Source organism: Malaclemys terrapin, chromosome 11, assembly GCF_027887155.1.
Source record: "Malaclemys terrapin pileata isolate rMalTer1 chromosome 11, rMalTer1.hap1, whole genome shotgun sequence".
NCBI classification, from domain to species: Eukaryota; Metazoa; Chordata; order Testudines; family Emydidae; genus Malaclemys; species Malaclemys terrapin.
In genome coordinates this window covers 25677077-25700583 of record NC_071515.1, presented here as the reverse complement: position 1 = coordinate 25700583, position 23507 = coordinate 25677077, and the positions used below count along the sequence as shown (strand labels likewise).

Sequence of the window (23507 nt, the reverse complement as noted above, 5' to 3'; positions counted from 1 at the left end):
TTGGTTAGGCACTTTCATTAGCCAGAGGTAGCTCAATGGCTTTTGTAATCTGGAACAGTTCTTTCATGATCCTTAGCTAGCAAGATGAACAGTACTGTTGATTAAATGAAATATTTTATCTTCTTTCAGTGTAGAAATACCCCATGGAACATGACAGTATATTTTTGCTGGCTTTTGAAAACTGGTGTTCTAAAGCTATCTATCTTTAAGGCTAGTACCTAGCAAGGCTTTCTCTACTAATTAACAACACCTGTATAGGCCTGACCAGCTCCTGTGGTTTAGAGCTCAGGTGCTGTAGGGCTGCTAAAAAAAGCAGAGTCTTTGCTTTGCCTTTTAACCTATTTTATAATAGCTTAAGACTATATAAATTGAGACATAAAAGCAGTTCCCTGCCCTTGCTAGAGGATTTTTAACTTTATTCTAAGTGAAGTAATAGCACCACTTCCTTTATGTAAGCACTGGGAAAAGAGGGGACTGGAAAGCAAGAGGAGAAGAGACGGGAACTGTAAAAACTAGCACCCAGCATACAGACATCCAGGTAGGTATAATTTACATTCCTTTATTTCTTGAATAGTGCCCAAGAAAGTGGCTAAATTCTGATCGTATGTATGGTTCCAGCAACACATTAAAGCATGTAATGCAACAAAATACACTATTTTACTATACCAGCTTTAACTCTATTGGCAAGAATCCTCTGTATTTCATTTGGCTCACTGGTGTGTTCTTTTCTTACGGTGCAATCATGCAAACACTCACGAGTTAGCATATGAGTAAGAACTATACTTGGTTGTGATTGCAGGTTTAGGACCTCTCTCTGTATTTGGGAGACTTTGTTTTCTGAACCATGATCAGATGTTTTTGTTCTTAGTTGCTCAAAAGGTCACTTATTGAACATGTATTTTATTTGTAAGAAACACATAAGGAGTCCTCTTCTTCATTTCTATTTTATGTATCTTTCTATAATTCAATTTTCCTCTTTTACAAAGGTGGTTCATAGTAAACTAAATTATTGCACAGAGTAAAAATCATGCTAGAATTCTTGCGGCGGAGGGGTTGTTTTGTTTGTTTTTATCAGCACTTCTGAGATTCTTCTGGAGACTTAAGAGAAATAACAGTCCAGTAGTGTATTCATTTTATGTACATCAACAAAATATTAGCTCTGTCATAACAATCATGAAAAAGACTTATGACTCTCTTGCTGGAAGCAGGAACAGGATAATTCTTTGTTCCTCCATGACGGGTACTGGAACAATTTGTACAGTGGGGGTGCTGAACCATTGAACCAAACTGTAAATCTTGTATATGATGGAAACCACTTCAAGCCAGGGGGTGCAGCAGCACCCCCAACAGCCCTAGATCCAGCATCTATGCTCCATGAATAGCAAAAACTCAGTACAAACATTGTCTGTTATCTATGTTTCACTGCCAGAAAATCCCTTTACTTTCTGTTTGCCTGTTGATCATATGGAAGCAAGGGTCTTATGGGTTTTATGAAGTGTTTATCATGAGAACTTTTGCCTCTATCATGTCGGGAAAGGAACTTTCTGTTCCTTCAACCACCGTAAATGAAAGCGTCTGTTTGCATTAGCTATGCTTCGAAAGCTTGTACTCTGCAAAAGTTCACTACCCAAAGATAGATAATTTTTAACAACAATCTTGAAATAACTCTTTCTGAAGTCTACTCTTACTGGCATATTAAACCCTGTTTGGTTTATAGTTTTGTTTTGTTTTCTGTGTCCTGTAAACTTCCTCCTACCCTTGCTATTTAACCTCAACTGGTCACAAGATATCTGCCTGTGGTCACAAGGAAGGCTCTGCTGCATAACAGCAAAGTACTTGAAGTTTTGAGGGATGGTGATATGAACAAACACTTTCCAAAATATATGTTGGAAAGGAAGTTTGTCTCAAATGTAAAGTATGCACTTATTCATGCAGCAGATCTTGGGTTCTATTGAGCACCTTCCATACTCAAGGTATTCCAAATTGTTTCAACAGAGCAATAAGTTAGGATTGATTAGCCATATTTATACTGTTGTGGAAGCAGAGAAAGAACTGTCATGCATTGCATCCCCTTCCTGTCAGTTCTTTCTCTGCTTCCACACTGTCATATTTTACACATGAAAGTGTATGTACATAGCCTTGGATTAAACCTATATTTACTGAGGAGATAAATATTTGCCATACTAACAGTTGTTCCTTACTCTTGTCAAAAGTGCTACCAGATCTTTCTCACACTTGGCCAATAGAGTTTGGTTCATTATCTAATCGAAAAAGACTGGTGGAACTAACAAATCAGTGCATTTTCCCTGCCTCCCTCCCTCCCCCCCCCCCCCCCCCCCTCCCTCTCCCATACTTAATATTTTACTGCAGTGCCAGCGCAAGGTGTGAGCCCAAGTTCTGATAGGCAAATTGAACTCGAGTCCTTCTAAGGCTCCCTGCTCTGGCCCTTAATTGTTTTAGTCTAGAGATGACAGTGCTCCATTATGAGCAATACTTAGTGGGACCCAATCCTGCAACTGGATCCCTGTTGGCGGAGATCTACATCTGTATGGTGACCCATGAATGTCAGTGGAAACCCATTTGTTAAAAGAAGAGCTAAATCCTCTTCTCTGCCCACCACCACCAAACAAAGCTCCTTCTTGAGTGTTGGGACAAGTTTGTTTAGCCTGACTTCTCACTTTGTATGGATAGCTGTAATAGACAGAAGACCCTGTTACCAAAGTACTCCCTAGTCAGTGAAATATTGAGGGACTGGGGAGGAAGCTTGGAAAGATAGAGCTTGCAGAAAACTACCATACAGAGTCTTTAGATTAATGAAGGGTAGGAAAATTAATCCAGATCTCCAAACAGTGCAGTTAAACCAATCTAACCCCCAGCGTAGACAGCACTAGGTCCATGGGAGAATTCTCCCATCAGCCTAGCTACTGCCTCTCAGGGAGGTGGAGTACCTATGTCAACAGGAAAACCCCTCCCATCAGTGCAGGTAGTGTCTTCACTGACGTGCTACAGCAATGCAAGAGCAGCAGTGCTGCTGCAGCATTTTAAGTGTAGACAAGCCCTTAGTGTAGACAAGCTCTATTAAAGCTGGTTTTGGACTTAACTTTAGAAATGTTTTTTTAAAAGTTTGTAGACATGCAAATGTATTGGAATTTCTACCATTGCCACTAAATAGCAGTACTTAAACACAAAGTGGCCAGGCCGTGAGCGGGTGTAAATCCGCATGGTTCTATTGACTTCAAGCCCCAGAAGAGGATCTGACCAAAGGCATGATGCACTGCCTTTTTTTTTTTTTTTTTTTTTTTTATTTATTTAAATTACCCTCAATATTGTTTGGTGCAGTAAGTGGGTTTTCTGTGGCAGATTACTCATCTAACATCAGACCTGAGCCAGTCTATTTTTTTTTTATTTTTTTTTTTATTTAAATGGCATCTCAAACCTATCATCCTTAATTTTGACAACTCAGCAGCTGTGAAACTTCCCAGTTTTCTGCTCTGACACAGAGTCCCAGAGTCTGCAGTAGAAGTGGTCTTTCAATTTCACATTGACTCTCTTGGTGTTTGTCATTTTAGAGCTTTAGGAAGTTTGCAGTGCCTGGATTCATTAGATAAGGGAAATGGGTAATCTAAATCTTAGCAAACCCTGGCTGCTACAGAGATTCACTACTGCAAATTTCTTTCAAGATTAAAATGGAAAGAAACCCCATAGGTCTCGGTCAGCGCTGACTTCTGATGGTTACTGTTATAACAGCTGCTGAAGTTGGTGTCTTGATAAAAAGTCTATTTTAAGTTTCTGTATCTTTAAAAAAAATGTATTTTCTTTAATATATATGCTGAGTACTGTGGAAATGCGGGAGGAAATGTGGATTTAAAGTTCAGTTTGCCAGTCACATGAGAAGAGAATTCATTTTAAAAGGAGCTTTTCTGCATGAAAAGGCCAAATTCTGCTCTTGTTAAAAGCAATGTAGTCTGGAATAAATCCCTTGCATTCTGTGTGTCACTCTAGATTTATACTGGTGTAATTTAGATCAGAATTTCTCACATAATGATTAAGAGCACAAAAAAAGTCACGTCTATTCTCAGAAACATTTTATAGGACTCTGCAAGAACTCTGAGCCAGCCTGTAGGATATCCTTTGACTCAAAACAAACAGAGCTATAATTCCAGCCTGAACAGGAGCTCCATGTTCTTGCTTGGAATTCCTGAACATATCAACCATCATAGACTATTGATTAGCTATAGCTCATATGGCTTGCACCTTAGATTGGTACCTACTCAAAAGAATGAATTCCCTTTGTCTGGAAAAAGTGGGCTCTATCAATAGACTTTTAAAATGTATGGGGGGGGGAAATGACTGTGATAGCTGTAAGAGACAAGGTGGGTGAGGGAGTATCTCTTATTGAACCAACTTCTGGTTGGTGAGAGACCAGCTTTCAGAACAGAAGCTGGTCCAATAAAAGTGATTATTTCCCCCACCTTATGCTTCTAATATCTTGGGACTGACATCAGCTGCACTGCGTGTGGCAGCTCTAGGCATCATGGTCTGTAAGTGGGTTGTTAGTTTCTTCATCATGATCTTATAAATAGACATGTATGTGGACTAGGGTGACCAGATATCCTGATTTTTTTTTTTTATAGGGACAGTCTTGATTTTGGGGTCTTTTTCTTATATAGGATCCTATTACCCCACCACCTCCTGTCCCGATTTTTACACTTGTTGTCTGGTCACCCTAATTTGGACTTTAATTCTTCAAATTGCAGTGGAGGAGCAAAAGCTTGAGTGGCTCTGTCAGTGGGCTTCAGCAGGTTCTGTGTTGTATATCTGATAAGTTGTGTTTTTTAAATAAAATATATAGACAAAAGCTCACTTAAAAACCTTAAGTACTGAAGCTGAGATTAAGGAGAAGTTTCTTGAATTTGAAGTCCAAGCGTTGGTTGGTGGTTTGTTTGTTGGGTTTTTTTTGATTGTTTGTTTTTCATAAAACTTGGTTGATATTTGAAGTCAATTGCTTCAAATCAAAGTATGAATATCCTATCAACTGTAGACAATAGGCCTAATTCTAACTGCCCCTTAAACAACTTCCTTAAAGTCAGTAGGATTGCATAGGGTGGGTAGTCAGTGCAGAGAATAGAATGGTACTTTATATTGAGGTAGCAAAATATGCATGCCTTGCTCAGTTTGCAAGGAAATCTATAGGGGATGCCTAAGAAAGATCTCTGTGCCTGAATTTCTCCACCTGTGATAGCAATGGTGAGACAGCTAGCATAGATGTGGCCACCAGCATTTCAAGACTAGTGTCATCTTAAACTGGCTCAGAGCAGGTTTACACAACATGATGATTTAGATGCTGGCAGCTACCAACACCTTGTCTGAACAGATGCTCCAATAATGAATAGTGATAGCAACTCTCAGCTAAATTTTGGCCCAAAATTAGCTCACTTTAGACAAGGCCAAAAATGAAGTCCCCTGAAAAGGTCACAGACAAAAGAAAGCATTGTCTTATTCACATGGGAAATAGAGGCAGGAGGAGTAGTATTGTAATGGTGATGCAAGGAAATTTAGGACAAACTGCTTTGGGACTTCTTTCCTGTGGAGGAAAAGGAGAGAGTAGTGTTCAGGAAGCCTAAAAGTTTCTTTTTCTCTCTCTTCGGAGGGAGGTCAAATCACACGGAATAGAGAGAATGTTCCAGGCTGATGGAGGAGGATTCTGAAGCAGTACAACAGCTGGCAATGACTACAGAGCTGCCATGCCATTAGCACTCCTACAGTGTAGCAATTGCAGCAGGGTTGGTTTCCATATGGGGAAAACATGAGAAATTTTGGTGCAGCTACTCTAGGTTTTTGTTGTTGTTTTGTTCTCTAATGCTTAACAATGGGGGAGGCGATAAATAACAAGGTTTACATGGAGAAGAGAGCCTTTCAACAATGCTTTTGCGATGGGTATTTCAGGGAACAAAACTGTTGCATGTTGCCATCATCTGATGTAGGGATGTCATGGAGTTGCAGGGGAGCGGCATCAAATCAGGACAGACCCTTGGAAAGTTGGTTGGGTTTTGGAGAGTAGGTTTGTTTTTTTTAGGACTGGTGACCAAAATTTAGATGAAAGATCACTGAACTTTTATCCCTGAACTGAATACTGCCAGTTCACTTGAAAGAAAAAGCAATTTTCACTCTGGTAGTAAACCTCTGCCTTTGCCAGTAATAACTGAAGGGAATGAATAACACGTGATAGGAAGGAATGCAGTGGAAAAGAGGAAATGCCATATTTATTACATACAGTATTGGTGATAAACTTGTGAGTCTCTTTCCAGATTTTGAACATAAACACTAATTTAAAGCTCAGAAATCCTAAGGCAGTCTAAAAGATTGCATGTAACTATCAAGGTTAGGTGGTCCTCTTGAAAAGTACTGGCTCTGTGTTTTTTGTGTGTGTCAGTGGTGTTTCCCTTCTAAGGGCTTGCCTGTGGAGAGGATAAGTAGCCTACTTTTTCTTTTTTCTTTAGTTCAAATAGTAATGACCTGAAGGGTGGTGGTGGTTGTTTTTGTTTTTGTTTTTTTTTTAGCCAAAGCCTCACTGCGATCTTACATGGAAACTGACTTCGGTCTACCAACATGAATTCATCACACTTCCTCTTCTGTGTTTGTATGATCAGTTAACTAGTTAATGGACAATAACTATCAAAGTTACGTGATGCTCAAGGTGGCCTATTAAAATGAATCTGTTTGAGGTGAACATTGCAAATTGAATTGTCTGTCCTGTAACAAGTGTCAAAACTACTTATTTTATTCATGCAATACAATAGTGTGGTAGTCCTCAAGCAATTGGGGGATACATGGATTCACTGTTATATTAGATCTTAATAGAATTTCTTCTTAGGGTTTATTTTATAGTGCTAAAGCATGCTATGTAAATCATCTCACATGAGCAAAATCAGTCATAATGGCTTACCATCTAAGACCCTAATCCTGCAATTCACTATACTTCTGTGCCTGCACAGAGCCCAACTAACATTCAGGTCCTAATCCTTCAAGTCACTCATAGTCCAATGAGTGGGAATGACAAATTATATGGAGGGGATAGGGAAAGAAAGGATGAGGGTTACAGCAATACTATTACATGGTTACTCAGTTCGGACTGAAAGGTATGAGGGTCAAGTCTGAGTGGAGCGAGTCACAGACTACACAGGACCCTGAGCAGCAGCTAGTAAGAATGTTTTTGCTGCTACTTCAAAGAACACAAGAAACCGACATCTCCTGAGTAGCAGTGGTGGGCTGATAGAAATAGTGCAAGGTGGGAAAGAAACATTTAAGACATCTGATAAGGTGGGACTCTCTTTGGCTGTGCTTGCAGGACCCACTGAATGCCAGAAATAAAATACATAGGTTGGCAACTCAACTTTGCAGTATTTGATATAATTTTATTTCTGTGACTCTAGTTTAGAGAGGGCAATCTGACACTACAGCAGAATTAATAACATGAACAATTAATGCTCTTTGTTTTTGGGCTGTGCTTGTATTTCTCTGTAAGATTTTGGACTTTATTCATACAAGATGAACTCAAGTTTTCAAATAAGAGATGCATGTTTTCTCTACTTGTGTGAGCTTGAGCTGCTATTGCCCCCTGCTTTTACTAATGTAAGGGCCCAATCCTGCACAGATTTATGCATGACACTAACTTTCAGGGGTGCTGGAACAATTCGTATAGTGGGGGTGCTGAGAGCCATTGAACCAAACTGTAAACCCTGTATATAATTCACTTCAATCCAGGGGGTGTGGCAGCTCCCCTTGTTCCAGCACGTGTGCTAACTTTACTCATGTGCTTAGTCCCACTGAACTACTATGCGATTATTCACATGTACAAAGTACCTTGCATGTTTAGTTTGTGTTCACAGGATCTGGACTGTCATTACCCAAATTAATTGACAGTAGTGATTGTAGAATCTGACTGGTTCTTTTTCAGTATCCCACAGTTTGTCAATGGCAACATCAAGGTAAAACATCCCTTGTTCTCCAAGATGCTCAAGGAAGTTTGTTCAGCTTGAGGTGGTCTGGTTTAGAGCATTTAAACAAACAGAAATGTTAGTTTACTTTCCTAAATACGTGCTTTGGTTTGTGCCTTCTCCTTAATCTCTGCACTACATTTTTATTGAGCTCCTTGGCTGCTGTACCACAGTAAAAGCAGCACTGGTAACTCAAATGCTGCTGCCAGCTTTCTCTGTATTTTTGCCAATATCTAGCCTTAAGCTATTGAACTCAAGGATTAAGGCATGCCCAGAACAAAGCACCTGGACATTTGACAGCTGTGGTTTATTACAACTAACTTTGAGTGAGTAAACTGACATTTGTATACAAGAGGGTGAGGGGAGGAGGGGGGCAATGTAACTTATTTACGATAGTCTCTGCATAAGGAACCTAATGTTTACAAGGGTTTTGTCAGTTTTTTTTGTTTTACCCAAGTACTGTTGAATATTTTGAAGCCCAGATTTAGCCATGGAATCTGTTTTCAAACCTAATACATGAGATATTGAAATTGTTTTAAAGACAAACAAAATGAAAATCGCAGACCTTCTCCAACCTTTTTCCAGGAGTTACATAATGAAATGGGGGGGGGGAGTTCTCACAAGGTTTGATATATCCTCCTCCACTTACTCTTCTTCTTCCATCATATCTATACACACAACTTTGTATTTTATTATAATTTTTAATTGAGGCAAGGAATGATTTAGGGTTAAGGCACAGCCTCAAGTGGCATGATGCAGTTAGCAAAAAATGATCAAACCATACTATTTCAAAATACAAAAGAAATCCAGGTAAAGAACAGGACATCTTGCAGGGCAGATGTTAATGCTCTTTTGGATCATGCTAGAACAATAGGGGGGATGCTTTCAAGTAATTCTATCACAATCACAAAGAAATCTACTCTAGATGGAAGATAACAAAGAAAACTTAACAATACGGGGAATAACTTCAATGCTTTTAACAAGTATGTAGAAAATCTATAACCTCTATTGCAACTTTGCATAGCCTTCCCTTACTTCCTCTTTGAGGTCTGTTTTAAATTGGTGTCCCTTATTTCTGAAGCCACATCGAATTCAGAAGCCTACAGTGTTGAAATACAGGGGTTATTCTGTGAAATGGAACTAGACTCCCATCTGCTATAGGAAAAGGAGAGCAGCTGATTTGATTTAGGCCCTCCAGCTTCAAAACACAAGAGGTGTACAGCCTCCAAGCCTAATGCCTGTGCTCCCCCATCCGGGGGATCATTCAGGACCATGAGGCAAAGGAGAAAAGAGAATGTATCCTATAGATAGGTGAGTGTGCACGTATGGACAGAGGAAGTTAAGAAAAAGTACATGAAAGTTTCCTGTTAAACAGGAAGAGATGGAAATCTGAAGTGCTCCAGCAAAGGCCATGATAGAGGGGGGGGAAGGCATCCTGATTCCCTGCTTAGGTTGTCACCTTGGTGCTTTTATTTAACATAAAATAGCTCATTCTCGCCACAACTGGCGCATGAGCAGTGAAATGCTAGTGTAATATGCAGTCTGTGCATGATCATTGTTGGAGTATCTATGAGCCAGGATCTCTATGGTTGTAGGCTGAGCAGCATTTTAAAGCCATATTATTATGTCTTAAGGCAATAATGACAAGTTTCAGAGTAACAGCCGTGTTAGTCTGTATCCGCAAAAAGAAGAACAGGAGTACTTGTGGCACCTTAGAGACTAACAAATTTATTAGAGCATAAGCTTTCGTGGACTACAGCCCACTTCTTCGGATGCATCCGAAGAAGTGGGCTGTAGTCCACGAAAGCTTATGCTCTAATAAATTTGTTAGTCTCTAAGGTGCCACAAGTACTCCTGTTCTTCTTTTTAAGGCAATAATGTAATGCTGAAAGGGGAAGGAAACCTGGACTTGAAAGACTGGGAATATTCATTCTGGATTTTCTGGTTTCTTTAAGTGAAAAATAACAAACTAACCATTGTGTTAATGTAGCGTGGAACATATATCCATTCTATGTACACAGCAATAGCAAGGCTTGAACCCCTGTAAAGCTTCACCATTGCCAAACGGCTGACACCAGAATTTCAAAGTTTGCTTTAATTTGGAGCTATACTAGACAAAGTTATATCTTCCAGATAGTAATACTTGAGGCTGTAAATTGATGCTTTATAATTGAACGAAGCATACTAGATATTCTTCCAGTGACAAGAACAAGTTAATAAAATCTTATAGGAAGACTTCAGGGGCTGTAACAGTAGTCACTGAAAACTATGGATACTGAGCCTTGTCATGAGACTGCAGTATTATAACTCTGACCTCTGACTGGGGCCAGGGAGTAAAGATCAGTCTCTTACCAGCCCTACTATGTCACTGAACTTCTACTGTACCTCATAGCTATCTACTTCTGGTTTTACTGTACTACATCCTTACTAATAAATTAAAAATGGTTCCTAATGAAAGCTACAGAACTACTACTTCCTTCTAACTTTTCTTCACAAACTGAAAGTGGAATGTACTCTGGACAGGCTATAGTCTTTAGTGTCAACATTCTTTTGCTTATATTAGGATTTGTCCATAAACACATCTGCCTCACTAATGTGCGTAGCCCTTTGACTTCAGTGGAATTAGGTAAGCAAGTAAAGCAAGCAGGATTTGGCTCTTGCAGGGTTAAGTTTTTTAACATGCTTTTTTGTATCTGCTTTCTTAAGTGCAGCTGTCCTCTTAAAAAGTAATTGTTACAAAGCCTCATGGTGCGTTTTTTTTCTTTTTTTTTTTTTTCTTTTAATATACATATGTATCTCAACAGATCACATTTGATGTTGTCATTGAGCAGTAAAGTGGTGGTGGTTTTTCTTCTGGCTGCCAGCCCTGCAAACTGAACCTGGCATTTAAGAGTCAAGCTGAGTTCTTTCCTTCCTGTTCATCACCAATCATAAAGGTTGGCAGGCCAGATTAGGCCTCCATTGACAACTCTGTTAAACCTCATGGAGTTGCAACTGACTAGAACTGAGCAAATCGCTCTCCCGATGAGGAGCAAGAAGCAGCCAGATCTGTAGCTCTTTCCTGACTGTGTCTGACAATGCAGCTGACAAGAGTAAAAAGTAGTAAAACTCTGTAAGTCTCGGAGCTGATAGGATGTAAAATTAATTGAAATACTGGTTAGTGTGAAGTATTTGCTTAGCAATATTAACTCCTGTCCTGAAAAAGGATGTGTCCTTTGGCTAAGTGGGTAGAGCCTAAGAGGAAACCAAACCCAGTTGTTAACATGGGGGTGGAGGGTGAATGCCTCAGGAATAGGAGCAGGAAATAATGTCCATACCTTTTTGCATTAAGCTCTGCTTGAAGTCCACTGTAGACAGGTGACCCCTGTCCACTATCAGTGGCTTCAGACATCTGCTGTGATACACAGGTGCCCAGGAAACATCAAGCATCTATCCTGAAGGTAACCGAGCCAGTCAGCCACAACAGAAGCTTGTCACACATTTGTGGACAGGACTCGAGTATTCTGTGTGGTGGCTTTTCTCCATGTCCCTCTGTCTTTACTGACTGAAGTGCTCTGAGATGCCTGTGGTTGTTTCTTGTTTCTCTCTTTAAAGATGTCGTGTGACTAAAACCATTTGCTGACTCCATTTTTTTCCCCTTCCCACAGTGATGGTAGGTGGAAGCAGCCTGAGACGCTTCCTGTCACCAGGTGACCAAATACTCTAGCATGGATATTGCTTGCTATTGATGGAACCTCTGTATGAAATAGTAATATGGTAGTGTCTTTGGGGTTTGTCACAAATTATTATTCAATAATAGTATTCCTATATAGCACTCTACAGGTTGAGGTCTGTACAAACTAACCCTGAAGATCTGTGAGGTAACTGGGGATTATTAGCCATATTTTAGCAATGACCATGGGAGCGGTGGTGGTGGGGGGGGGGGGGGGAGAGGAGGAAGAGTTACAGAAAGATGGCATGGTGGCCACATTCCTTGTTCAGCCAGTAAGGAGAAACAGGATAAAGCACGTGGGGTTTGTTTTGTTGTGACTCCTTCCCCCCCACTCCCTTTAATTTCCCCCTGGCTGAGCACGTACCCTCCAGAGAGTCCTCATGCTAGCTGACAGGATTTTCTGGTGAACTCCTTAGGCACATGTATAGTTGTACCAGTATACACTCTCTATAGATTCCAAAACCTTAACTAAACATTTTATGCCCTTAAAAGAACACTGTTCCTTATACACCCCATGTTACCAAGAGATCATAAAGAGCTTAATTCTTTTGTATAAGAATATACGCCTTCATCAATATAAATGAAAACCGGGTGCAAACCTGCACACATTCTTACGGTGTTTACAGCAAGGATCCTAGTATACAACTGTTGGCTAGAGGGAAGCTTGACAAGTGGAACAGTTTCTCCCTTCTCTTGCCAGTCTCTCTGTTTTGGGCGGGGGGGGGGGAATTGCAGGAGGGGGAAACAGGGACAGCTTGCTTCAAGCAGAGATATGTACAATATGACAAGCAGTGAGACAAAAAGGAGATGTTGAAACAAGCTTATTGCAAGCGCTAAATGCAGCTCTTTATAGTAATAAGCTATCCCTGTGTGTTATGTTCAAACATGTATTGGAATTGCAACTGAGCCACAGATGTTCTGTTTATATATCTAGTATCAGGAGAATTTAGGTTACATTCAGAAAACTTTCCCCTCCCCTTTTAAGAAGGGGAAGAAAAAATAACTAAAACTAAATTAGCCCAGTACCAGAGAGAATAGAATTCTCAGCAAACAAGTACCATTGCAAGAAACTAGTGTAGAGCAGAGCTCAAAGCCCTACTAATTTCAGTGGAATTGTAGAAGTGTCTGAGGGTATAATCTGACTCCAGTATTCTCTAGGGTAACACTGACCTAGAACTGCACCCATGAAACTTGCACAAGATGTCCTACCCTAGCTATGATTCAATGAACAACACAGAATATAAAATACAAAACTGGAGGAAACGTCACTTAACTCCAGGGAAAAATGAATATTGGAGCATTACACTGGTCTACAATTTTTGAGAAGTCGTCTGCTTCAGAGATAAAATGTGCTATTTATTATGTATTTTTATGTGCTGAATTCAAATATGACAATTAAAACAACTGATTGGCTACTGTTTCTAAGATATTTAAGTTTTTACATTTTTATGTCTATGTATATTGTGTAGATAGTAGAGTTTTAATCATAAATTGTAAACCTAGGTCTTTTCATGTGTTTATGGTTGCTTTACATGATAATATTTCACCTGTCCTGTTTATGTAACACTTTAAAAATCAGCAAAAGGGTTATATAAATAAAATTTATTATGAAACAAAAGGCAAAAAGTATTATGTACATAGTTTAGTCCTATTCAGTGTCTACTCGGCGCTTCTTGGCTTGTCTTTTGTATTCATTAAATGGAGCATCTCTTGTCACTGTCCAGCAATAGTCTGCAAGCATTGATGGGCTCCATTTGCCCGGATAGCGTTTCTCCATTGTTGCAATGTCCTGGTGAAATCGCTCGCCGTGCTCGTCGCTCACTGCTCCGCAGTTCGGTGGGAAAAAATCTAGATGAGAGTGCAAAAAATGTATCTTTAGTGACATGTTGCAACCAAGGCTTTTGTATGCCTTGAGGAGGTTTTCCACCAACAACCTGTAGTTGTCTGCCTTGTTGTTTCCGAGAAAATTTATTGCCACTAACTGGAAGGCTTTCCATGCCGTCTTTTCCTTGCCACGCAGTGCATGGTCAAATGCATCATCTCGAAGTTCACGAATCTGAGGATCAACAAAGACACCTTCCTTTATCTTAGCTTCACTTAACCTTGGAAATTTTCCACGGAGGTACTTGAAAGCTGCTTGTGTTTTGTCAATGGCCTTGACAAAAGTTCTTCGTCAGACCCAGCTTGATGTGTAAGGGTGGTAACAAAATCTTCCTTGATTCAACAAGTGGTGGATGCTGAACACTTTTTCCTCCCAGGCTCCAATGACTGTCGGAGTGGCCAATCTTTCTTGATGCAGTGGGAATCTCTTGCACGACTATCCCATTCGCAGAGAAAACAGCAGTACTTTGTGTCTGCAGACCAAGCAAGAGAGCAACAACCTTCAAATCGCCACAAAGCTGCCGCTGATGTTGGTCATAGTTTATGCACCTCAAAAGTTGTTTCATGTTGTCATAGGTTTCCTTCATATGGACTGCATGACCAACTGGAATTGATGGCAAAACATTGCCATTATGCAGTAAAACAGCTTTAAGACTCATCTTGGATGAATCAATGAACAGTCTCCACTCATCTGGATCGTGAACAATGTTGAGGGCTGCCATCACACCATCGATGTTGTTGCAGGCTACAAGATCACCTTCCATGAAGAAGAATGGGACAAGATCCTTTTGATGGTCATGGAACATGGAAACCCTAACATAACCTGCCAGGAGATTCCACTGCTGTAGTCTGGAGCCCCACAGCTCTGCCTTACTCTTGGGTAGTTCCAGATCCCTGACAAGGTCATTCAGTTCACCTTGTGTTATGAGGTGTGGTTCAGAGGAGGAGGATGGGAGAAAATGTGGGTCCTGTGACCTTGATGGTTCAGGACCAGAAGTTTCATCCTCTTCCTCTTCTGACTCAAGTGAGAATGATTCTGATGCATCAGGAACCGGCAGTCCTTCTCCGTGGGGTACTGGGCGTATAGCTGATGGAATGTTTGGATAATGCACAGTCCACTTTTTCTTCTTTGACACACCTTTCCCAACTGGAGGCACCATGCTGAAGTAACAATTGCTGGTATGATCTGTTGGCTCTCTCCAAATCATTGGCACTGCAAAAGGCATAGATTTCCTTTTCCTGTTCAACCACTGGCGAAGATTTGTTGCACAAGTGTTGCAGCATATGTGTGGGGTCCACCTCTTGTCCTGATCTCCAATTTTGCAGCCAAAATAAAGGTGATAGGCTTTCTTAACCTCAGTGACCCAGAATTAGTAAAGTTTGACTACATTTATTTCAGAAGCATTTTGGCTGTAGAGCAGTGTTATTAGCAGAGTGGGGTGGCACCAGTGTAAACATATCAGCACTTGCAAATTATCTGTGGCACTATAGTTTTATTTTTCTTGTCAAAACCTGAGTCATTACGGCATGATTGTATCTGTTACTAACACTGAATGTGAGACTGATCTTGCACTCTAGTAACCTCATCAGCTTTTCTCTGGAAGTGAGTGAGGGCAGATCCAGCTCCTCTATATCTAAGCATTTTTATCAGTAGCATATAGAAAGCCCAACTGAGATCATGGCCCCGTTGTGCTAGGAGCTGTGCAAACACAAATGTGTCAAACATCGGAAATGCTAAAATGAAGAAAACTTCTTAGGAATGTGCTGCTGGTTGCTATTCAAAAGCAAGTCTCTCCTCACTGTGCTGCTAAATCTGTGAAAGGACAATAGATCTGTGCAACTTTTGCAGCTCTATAATGCATGTGAGATCCTGAAATTAGATGGGATTTTGTTCTTTGAGATGTTTTGGTGTGTGTTTGTATTGGATCTTTGTTTTCTGGTTTGTTTTTTGTGGGGGGGGGGGGGGGATGTTTTCATGTATGTCTCAGATGTGCCCAGTGAGCTTTCTCCGCCTTTAGATGAAAGAGAATGGCAGGTTAAATCTTTATAAAAAGAGTAAGATCTTCGTTCAGCTAAACTTTTAATACCTATTATCCAACAAAAACAAACAATGTTGGAAATTTTTATGAATAAAAATCACTTCACCTTTCATAGTCTAACTGGCTTTCAATCTATCATAACTGAGTTCTCCGTATGTCCATAAAATCTTTTTGCATAACTAATTTTAAGACTTCAGGCCTTTAGTCAAGAAAAAAGACTGCACAAGTATGAGATTTTTGAGGGCGGAGATTGTGTGGTTTGGGAGGAGGAAGGTGGCATAGTTATTTTTGTTCTGTGTGGGGTTATTCGTTTTGTTTTCTGAGATGTTTGCTTTGCAGTTCACTTTTAAAATCCAAGACCACGTTTGTTCAGGTGGTACTTTCCTCAGATAAATGCAACTTAACTTACATAGCATGAAGTATAGCACACAACTGTAACATTTCAAGGCTTACTAGTTACTACAGAAATAGTATAGTGTAGATCCAAAAGAAATGTGACACATACATTTATATTTAAGACCTACTGTTAGCACCACTCTACTGACATTAATACAAGTGGTCTAAAAACATAATTCATCATTTTTATTTTTGCCATAATTTTAGTTACCGATCAGAAGTATTACCTTTTTCCCTTTTCACCAAATAAGAGATGTATAGAAATATTCATTTAAGTAAGAATTCTGACTTGGGCACTTTAACCTCTCTTTATATTCCTTCCTTCCATATGTGTTCCCTGGTTCAAGATTTGCAAATTATCTTCTCCCCCACCCCCAAGACAACTACTGCTAAGTGTGAAAATGTACAGATTCAGAAGTCCATCTCCTCTTGATTTGTTAAGTCTTAATACCTTTTGGTAGGGTGTCTGGGATGCCTTCTCATCTGAATAGGTTACTTAGAAAGGGTTTGGGGAGAAACACTTAGTACCTTGGTTTAAAGCTAAGTTCCTTACCCTCCTCTGCCTGTCAAAAGATTTCTCTGAAACTGGCTTTGGTTATCAAGATTTTTCCTTGCCTATGACAAAATAAAGGGAATTAGACTGTTTGGGATTTTTCTTTAGAAAGTCTCTCTAACTTCCAGGTAACAGTGTAATCTTAGATCAGTAATATATAATGTTAATGCCATCAGCTTTCTAAACACATCATTGTATGGTCACTTGCTTTTTTTAGAGCAGCTAACTTTCATCAAGAGCGCTGTTAATTGCAGTAGGTAAAAAACATGCCATTAACCCCTTACCTTGTGTAGACACCAAGATGTCTGTAGGAGCAGGTAGCACAATGGCTAAATAACTGGTTTTAAGTTAAGTTCTCTCTGTTTTAACTGATAACTGAATTTTAACACATGAAAACCACAGTTAGACATCATAATGCTATTGCAAAGATAGTAATAAAAGGCAGATTAAGAATTAGTGATACATCATGTAGCTGATGTAAAAGGTTAAATGTAGCTTTTCTCAAAAGACCCATAATGGTTGGCTCTAACAACCATGCCTGGATGGATCATAAGTGTTCTCTTGTTCAGGCTGGACACTTGTAGAGATGCCAGTTCCAATGGACATTGTCTGACTAGCTGAACCTATTTTGAGTCATAAGAACAGTCATACCAGGTCAGACCAATGGTCCATCTAGCCCAGTATCCTGTCTTCTGACAGTGGGCAACGATAGACTTATTCCCTCTGAAGCACCTATGTTCCAGAGCAGCTGGAGAAAAGTGGATGTGAGATCTAATGCCCAGGACCATCTGAAGTAGCCAATGCGGAGTACTGACAACAAGGACAATGTGACTTTTGGCTAAGAGAAGCTTCACAGGTGAGAACAGATTGCAGGCACAACAGTATCTACTGGAAGCAGGCCCAAGAGAGTAGTGCGTGTCTATTCTTGTTGTGAGTCTTGTGTATCCACATTAAGTTATCTGCAACAGCTGTTGCACAAGCATTACATACTGTGACAGACCCAGACCAGTGGCTACAGGAGTCTGGTAGAGGGCAAATATACTGGTCACTGGATGAGTAGTTTTCTGTTCCCTGAGTGACCAGAGCAGGGGCTGCACTAGAGTAATCAGGAACCTGCTAGAACCAGTTAAGGCAGGCTAATTAGAACACCTGGAACCAATTAAGAAGAAGCTGCTAGAATCAATTAAGGCAGGCTAATCAGGGCACCTGGATTTTAAAAGGCGCTCACTTCAGTTTGTGGTGGGAGTGTGAGGAGCTGGGAGCAAGAGGCGCAAGGAGCTGAGAGTGAGAGGGTGTGCTGCTGGAGGACTGAGGAGCACAAGCGTTATCAGACACCAGGAGGAAAGTCCTGTGGTGAGAATAAGGAAGGTATTTGGAGGAGGCCATGGGGAAGTAGACCAGGGAGTTGTAGCTGTCATGCAGCTGTTACAGGAGGCACTATAGACAGCTGCAGTCCACAGGGCCCTGGGCTGGAACCTGGAGTAGAGGGCAGGCCTGGGTTCCCCCCTAAACCTCCCAATTGACCTGGACATGTGGACACATGGTGAATCTCTGAGGCAAGAAAATCTGCCAATAAACGCAGGACCCACCAAGATAGAGGAGGAACTTTGTCACAATACCCAACACCATGTTATCCTGTGGTTCAGCTACAAGCACTACCATCTTTCAAAATAACTGCTCCGCATTCTGGTCAGGCATCCCATTGCTCTGCCACTGTATTGTATGCATTCTGGGATTTTTTTGTGCTGTGCATTTGTGGGATTGGGGTCAAACGACATGATTTTTATTTTTCATCCTATCATCCATCCTTTTTTTTTTTTAAAGCCAGCACCATAGACAAGTGCTGTCAGGCACCATGGAGGAAACATTGAGTGATGTGATCCTCACTGTGACTATAAACCAGCTGCTGCAAGAATATTTAAAACAGTTCAGTGACTTCAGAACCAGGGTGATAAAGGCACCTAAGTAGGATAAGGCTATCATCACTTTTCTTTGATGGTTGGAGATCAAGATGGGCAAGCTTGATCTTCTTACAGATTGGGCCAAGCAGCCATGTGTAAGTATGTCCTATACTCAGTGGTTCTCAAACTAGGGCTGCTGCTTGTTCAGGGTAAACCCTGGCCAGGCCGGGCCAGTTTGTTTACCTGTCGCGTCCACAGGTTCGGCCGATTGCAGCTACCACTAGTCATGGTTCACCGCTCCAGGCCAATGGGGGCCGCAGGAAGTGGCGCGGACGTGGCAGGTAAACAAACCTGAACAAGTGGTGGGCCTAATTTTAGAACCACTGCTATACATCTCTCCACTCCCTTCAACCAGCTAGATCATCAGAGGTATCTCCCATAGTTTCTATACTGAGGACCTGGTATCAACTGGAAACTTCTAGTTGTGTAGAATTTCTTTTGGTCCTCCTTTTCCCTAGTCACAGCCTGCCCCTCCTCATCTGCCTTAGTTAGACTGTGTGAGCTCTCACAGAAGCCCTGTTATTGTCTTTAACTTTCTTATAGCCCAGCAGGAGCACCTCTGCCTTACTGCAGCACTGACTTGCATCACATTTGTTGCCCCTACCCTATGTTACTTGTGATCTATAAACAGATGATTACCATTCAGATGGGACAGAAGTGTATACAGGCCGCAGAAAGTAATGAAGTCCAGGGTCTCCGTTTGGGACCACACTGAAACATGAGACATGACTGCACTGCTGATTATTCAGCAGTCATATCACACAGTTATATGAACTCGCCACAAGCTAGAATTGCAAAGAACAGCACCTGGCTGCACATGAGCATTTAAACAGTGAAGTGTCCTCCTATCAGGAGGAGCCGGGAGGATATACAAGTAAACAGACGGGCAGACCCAGTTAACCAGCAAAGCAGTGTGGGATATCAGTGGGAGGACTCCTTAACTGCATCTCTATCCCAAAACCTACCTGCTTTGTGGGTAAACTCATTCTGCATCTCATTAAACCCACTTTGGAAGTGGGTTTAATAAGGCACTTTAAAACATCCAATTTACACTCCAAAAAATGTTTGGATGCATGACTTTTGAATGTACAACATGTTAACGTGAAATAACTAGAGTTAACCCCAACAAACTTCAAGTGTAGATGACCCCTAAGGTCAGAGAAGAGCTGGACATAGCAGTGCCTTAGCTGTGGTGGGGAAGGTTCTATAGGTGAAATGGCCTGCGGGAAGCCATATTACTGGTGGAGGGGAGTTCCCCTCTGTTCAGTGTAAACAGGACTCCTATACATAATCTAAACATAGATGTAGAGGAGGAAATATCTGGAGTATCTCATGGATTTATCTTCTTACAAGAAACTGACCCGTTCCACGCCGTCCAAAATTGCTATCCTTGGGCAAAGGGACAACTATATATGCAATACATTTCATTCCAGCAAAAGCAATATTATGTCTTCAGAGACAATCCTGTCTAACACACACATGCTGATATTACCAAGCAAATTGCCTAGCCAGTGAGTTAATCTTGTTATAAAAATCTAAAGAAGGTGAGCAGAGGCTAAGAGGCCATGAGGGAAAACAAGGTTCTGGTGACCTCCTAATTAAAACAGCAAAATATTGTGATAACCTCTGTTAGAAGAAGGTTGGTTTTTTTTTGTTTGTTTGTTTGTTTTTTTTTTGGTAAGCTCTGCAGCTACATGGAGTCAAACCTAGGCCTTAGAACAAGAAGGCCTGCTCATGGCAAGGAAGGAGGGAGATCAAGAAGGCTCAAGTTGAAACTTCCAGCTGTACAGAGTTCGTTACAGCTAACATTTTATTCTTCCCTCTCTACGGGATCAGGAAAACTCTGTCCTAAAGCTTTGAGTCACAACATACAGTGCAGCTCATCTGCTTTGGTAAGTGCTGCCTCTAGAAACTGAACTTGAGACTCAGAAACACATTTTCTGGGTGGATTTATGACCAGAGTGTGCAGTGTTATACCAATAGAATAAAAACCAGCAGGATCTTATTAAGAGGGATAAGGCAAAGATGCCACATTTATTGTAAATATACTGATAAAGCAAAAGATAAAAGTAAACAACGTTGTTTGACTACTTATTGCGCGCACACACACACACACACACACACACAGATTCATTCACACAATCATTCATTCAAGTTCTGTATAGGTGTTATAGTTACCAGTCTAGAAGTTGCTCATGCCAAGTTACTGGCCAGGTATCTTGGTCATGAGGATGGAGCCGAGTCTGTGTCAGGTGCACCTGATGCTCCTGGAGGTTGGCAGCAGAACCAGAGACTCAAAGTCATCAGTCTTTAGAGTCCATTCTTATAGGAATTAGTTCCTGTGTTAGTCTATGGGAACTGTTTCATCCTGCTGTTGCTGACTCAATCAGCAGATGGCACATTTCTGTCCAAAGTGGCACATTCCTGGTGGCTCCACACTGTCCAAAGTTTGTTTCTCATCCTTCCAAGTGATGGGGTGGATCCCAGTTTACCCTCAGGGGGTTGTCTGGTGGTCCTACTTGACACATTCTTCGGCCGATGGATACTCCCTTTCTAGGCTGGCACCTCCCTAACCATCCATGTTTATCGAGCATTCATCAGCATACATTCCATACCTTAACCATATTTTAATTTACTGTCTCCACCACTTTCAGGGTGTGTGCTAATTCATTTGAGACTCCCGGCCCTTTAATCATAGAGGGTGAGGGTCTGTCCTAGGAGCCCTTGAATGAAGTGAAAATCACCCCTCAGAAACAAATTTTCTGGGTGGATTTATGACCAGGGTGTGCAGCACTAGTTGGATAAAGGAATATGAAGAACAGTTAAGCTTTGCCAGTAAAGGGCTACTTTAAATTCTCAGCTGTAAGAGATCATATTAGCAGAAAGAAATGATGGTGAAGCCCCAGCTGTGCCCACAATTATTCAGAATCCTTTAAGTTCCTATAGGAAGGAAAAATCTTTATTCCATAGTTTTCCTGGAGCAAATTATTTCCCTCCAAATTAGATAGTGAAGTTCAAGATGACCCAATATATGTAGTTACTGTAAATGCATAGGGTTTTGCCATAGGGTTAACAAAACAAAAAACACTACTGACATAGTTTCAGATCAGACTGATTCTTAGCAGCAGCTGGTGGCAGGGGGAAGAGATGCTTTTAACCTACTCACAGGCCTGGGCTCTGCCAGACACATGGGGGCCAGAAGGGAAACTTTCCAAGAAAAAAATGGAGCTTCAATTCTGTACCCAGCAATGTTCGTTATGTGATTATAAAAGCGAGATGTACATCTCTTGGGGATTCAAAATCCGCTAGCTGGATCATAGATGAAAACTAAGGATAAGCTCCTGAAGAAGAGTTACAGGAGTGACCGCTCCAGTTAGATCTAGATCTTGGTTGGCTTGTAATGTTCTATAAGAAATTAAAGTACCTTCAGCTACAAAGATTTTGATGAATCTTGGTTTCTTGCTACATTAAATTTTTGCTTTGCTGCTATCTCCTCCTAAAATCCATAGATGGATATTTTAAGATTTCTAGCTGTATGCTGTGATGCATTATCTGAAAAGGAAACACTGTTTATTGGGGAAGGGGGATATGCACACATCCTTAGAGGGCAACCTAGTCCCAAGTTAATATCCGTATTGAAATATTAAAACAATAAAATCCCTGCAAAGAAGTAGACATGTACTTAACTTTAGGCACCTGAATAGGCCCGCTAAAGTCAAGGGGACAATTAATGTGTAAAATAAGTATTTATGTAAGTCTTTGCAGGATCAGGGCCTTGTATAGCGCGCACAAGTCATGCTGAAGACCTGCTCTAGTGTCTCTCTGCCTCTGTTGCATGACCTAGTAACGCAGCTCACCGGGGAGAGCTGGACTCCTTGGAGCCAAAGTCTTGAATCCTGATTTTGTATGTGTGTAGCCATGGATTGTTATATAAATATTTCACTCATCATAAGCATCTTATAGTATTAAAACATTACTGAATTCCTTACTCTAGAGCAGGGGTTTGTGTATCCCAAGGGGTATGCAGAGATCTTCCAGGGGGTACATCAACTCATCTATATATATGGCTTAACAGATTGTTAGAATAGATCATATTCCTTTCATTTTGAAATATAGAATTGTGCTATTTCTTTAAGGCACTTGCTGCGACTAATGTTGCCTAATTTGTCTCTCCAAACTTCATTGCTAGCTGCTTAAAATACCTTCCTTGTAAATTTACAACATACAACAAAATTGAGATCCCAGTTTTTAGGTTATTCAAATAGGTATAACCAAATGCCCTTTATCTTTAGCATTGATTGATTGCATTTAAACTGAATTCTGAGATTGCTTACATAATGGTGCCATATATTTATGAATGTAAATAAGACTTTTAACGTAGAACTTGGGTTTGTGTAGCACGTCATATTCCAGGTGTCTCGAAGAACCTACAGAGTGATGTTAGAATTTACAGTTCCATCTGCAACATGTGGGTTTGAAAAGAAATTGCTTTAAAGGCACATTCTAGTCTCTTGGCTAAAAACAATTTGAAGCAGCAAGTTCGTAGAACTTAGAGAAGTCAAAATCCTTTTAGATCTTCTAGTCCAGTCCTCTGCCAATACATGACTGTTCTTTTACTGTTTTATACCTAATTGACATGATTAGATCTAATCAAACACTCTGCTATAGCAAGAACCTCTAAACCGATACTTCAGCATAGATTAGAGACATTGAATCATATTTTCATTCTCGAAACCATCCCATCTATTGTAAGTATAATTAGTTTCAGCCAGTTCTTGCTTTCTCAATATGGTGTCTTTCAAATTACTCTTTGTTCCTCTTTATCCATGGATATATTGTACATAAGTTTGGAGGGTTTTTTTTTTATAAAACTATTTAAATTTCCAAAGCTTATTCAGTTTTTTAAACTCTTCCACTATTAAAGCACATACTATCCAGAAAGATTTAGCAGGGAAGTTAAAATGTCTG

General features: G+C 40.6%; 1 protein-coding gene across 1 annotated transcript in view; it reads left to right on the top strand.

Moving 5' to 3' along the window:
* The first annotated feature begins 481 nt into the window (after positions 1-481).
* Positions 482-23507, top strand: part of SLC39A10 (solute carrier family 39 member 10) — a 131189-nt gene continuing 108163 nt past the window's right edge. Inside the window, exon 1 of the mRNA XM_054044659.1 lies at positions 482-538. The gene's annotated coding sequence lies outside the window, so the exon portion shown is untranslated. The remainder of the gene's footprint in view (positions 539-23507) is intronic.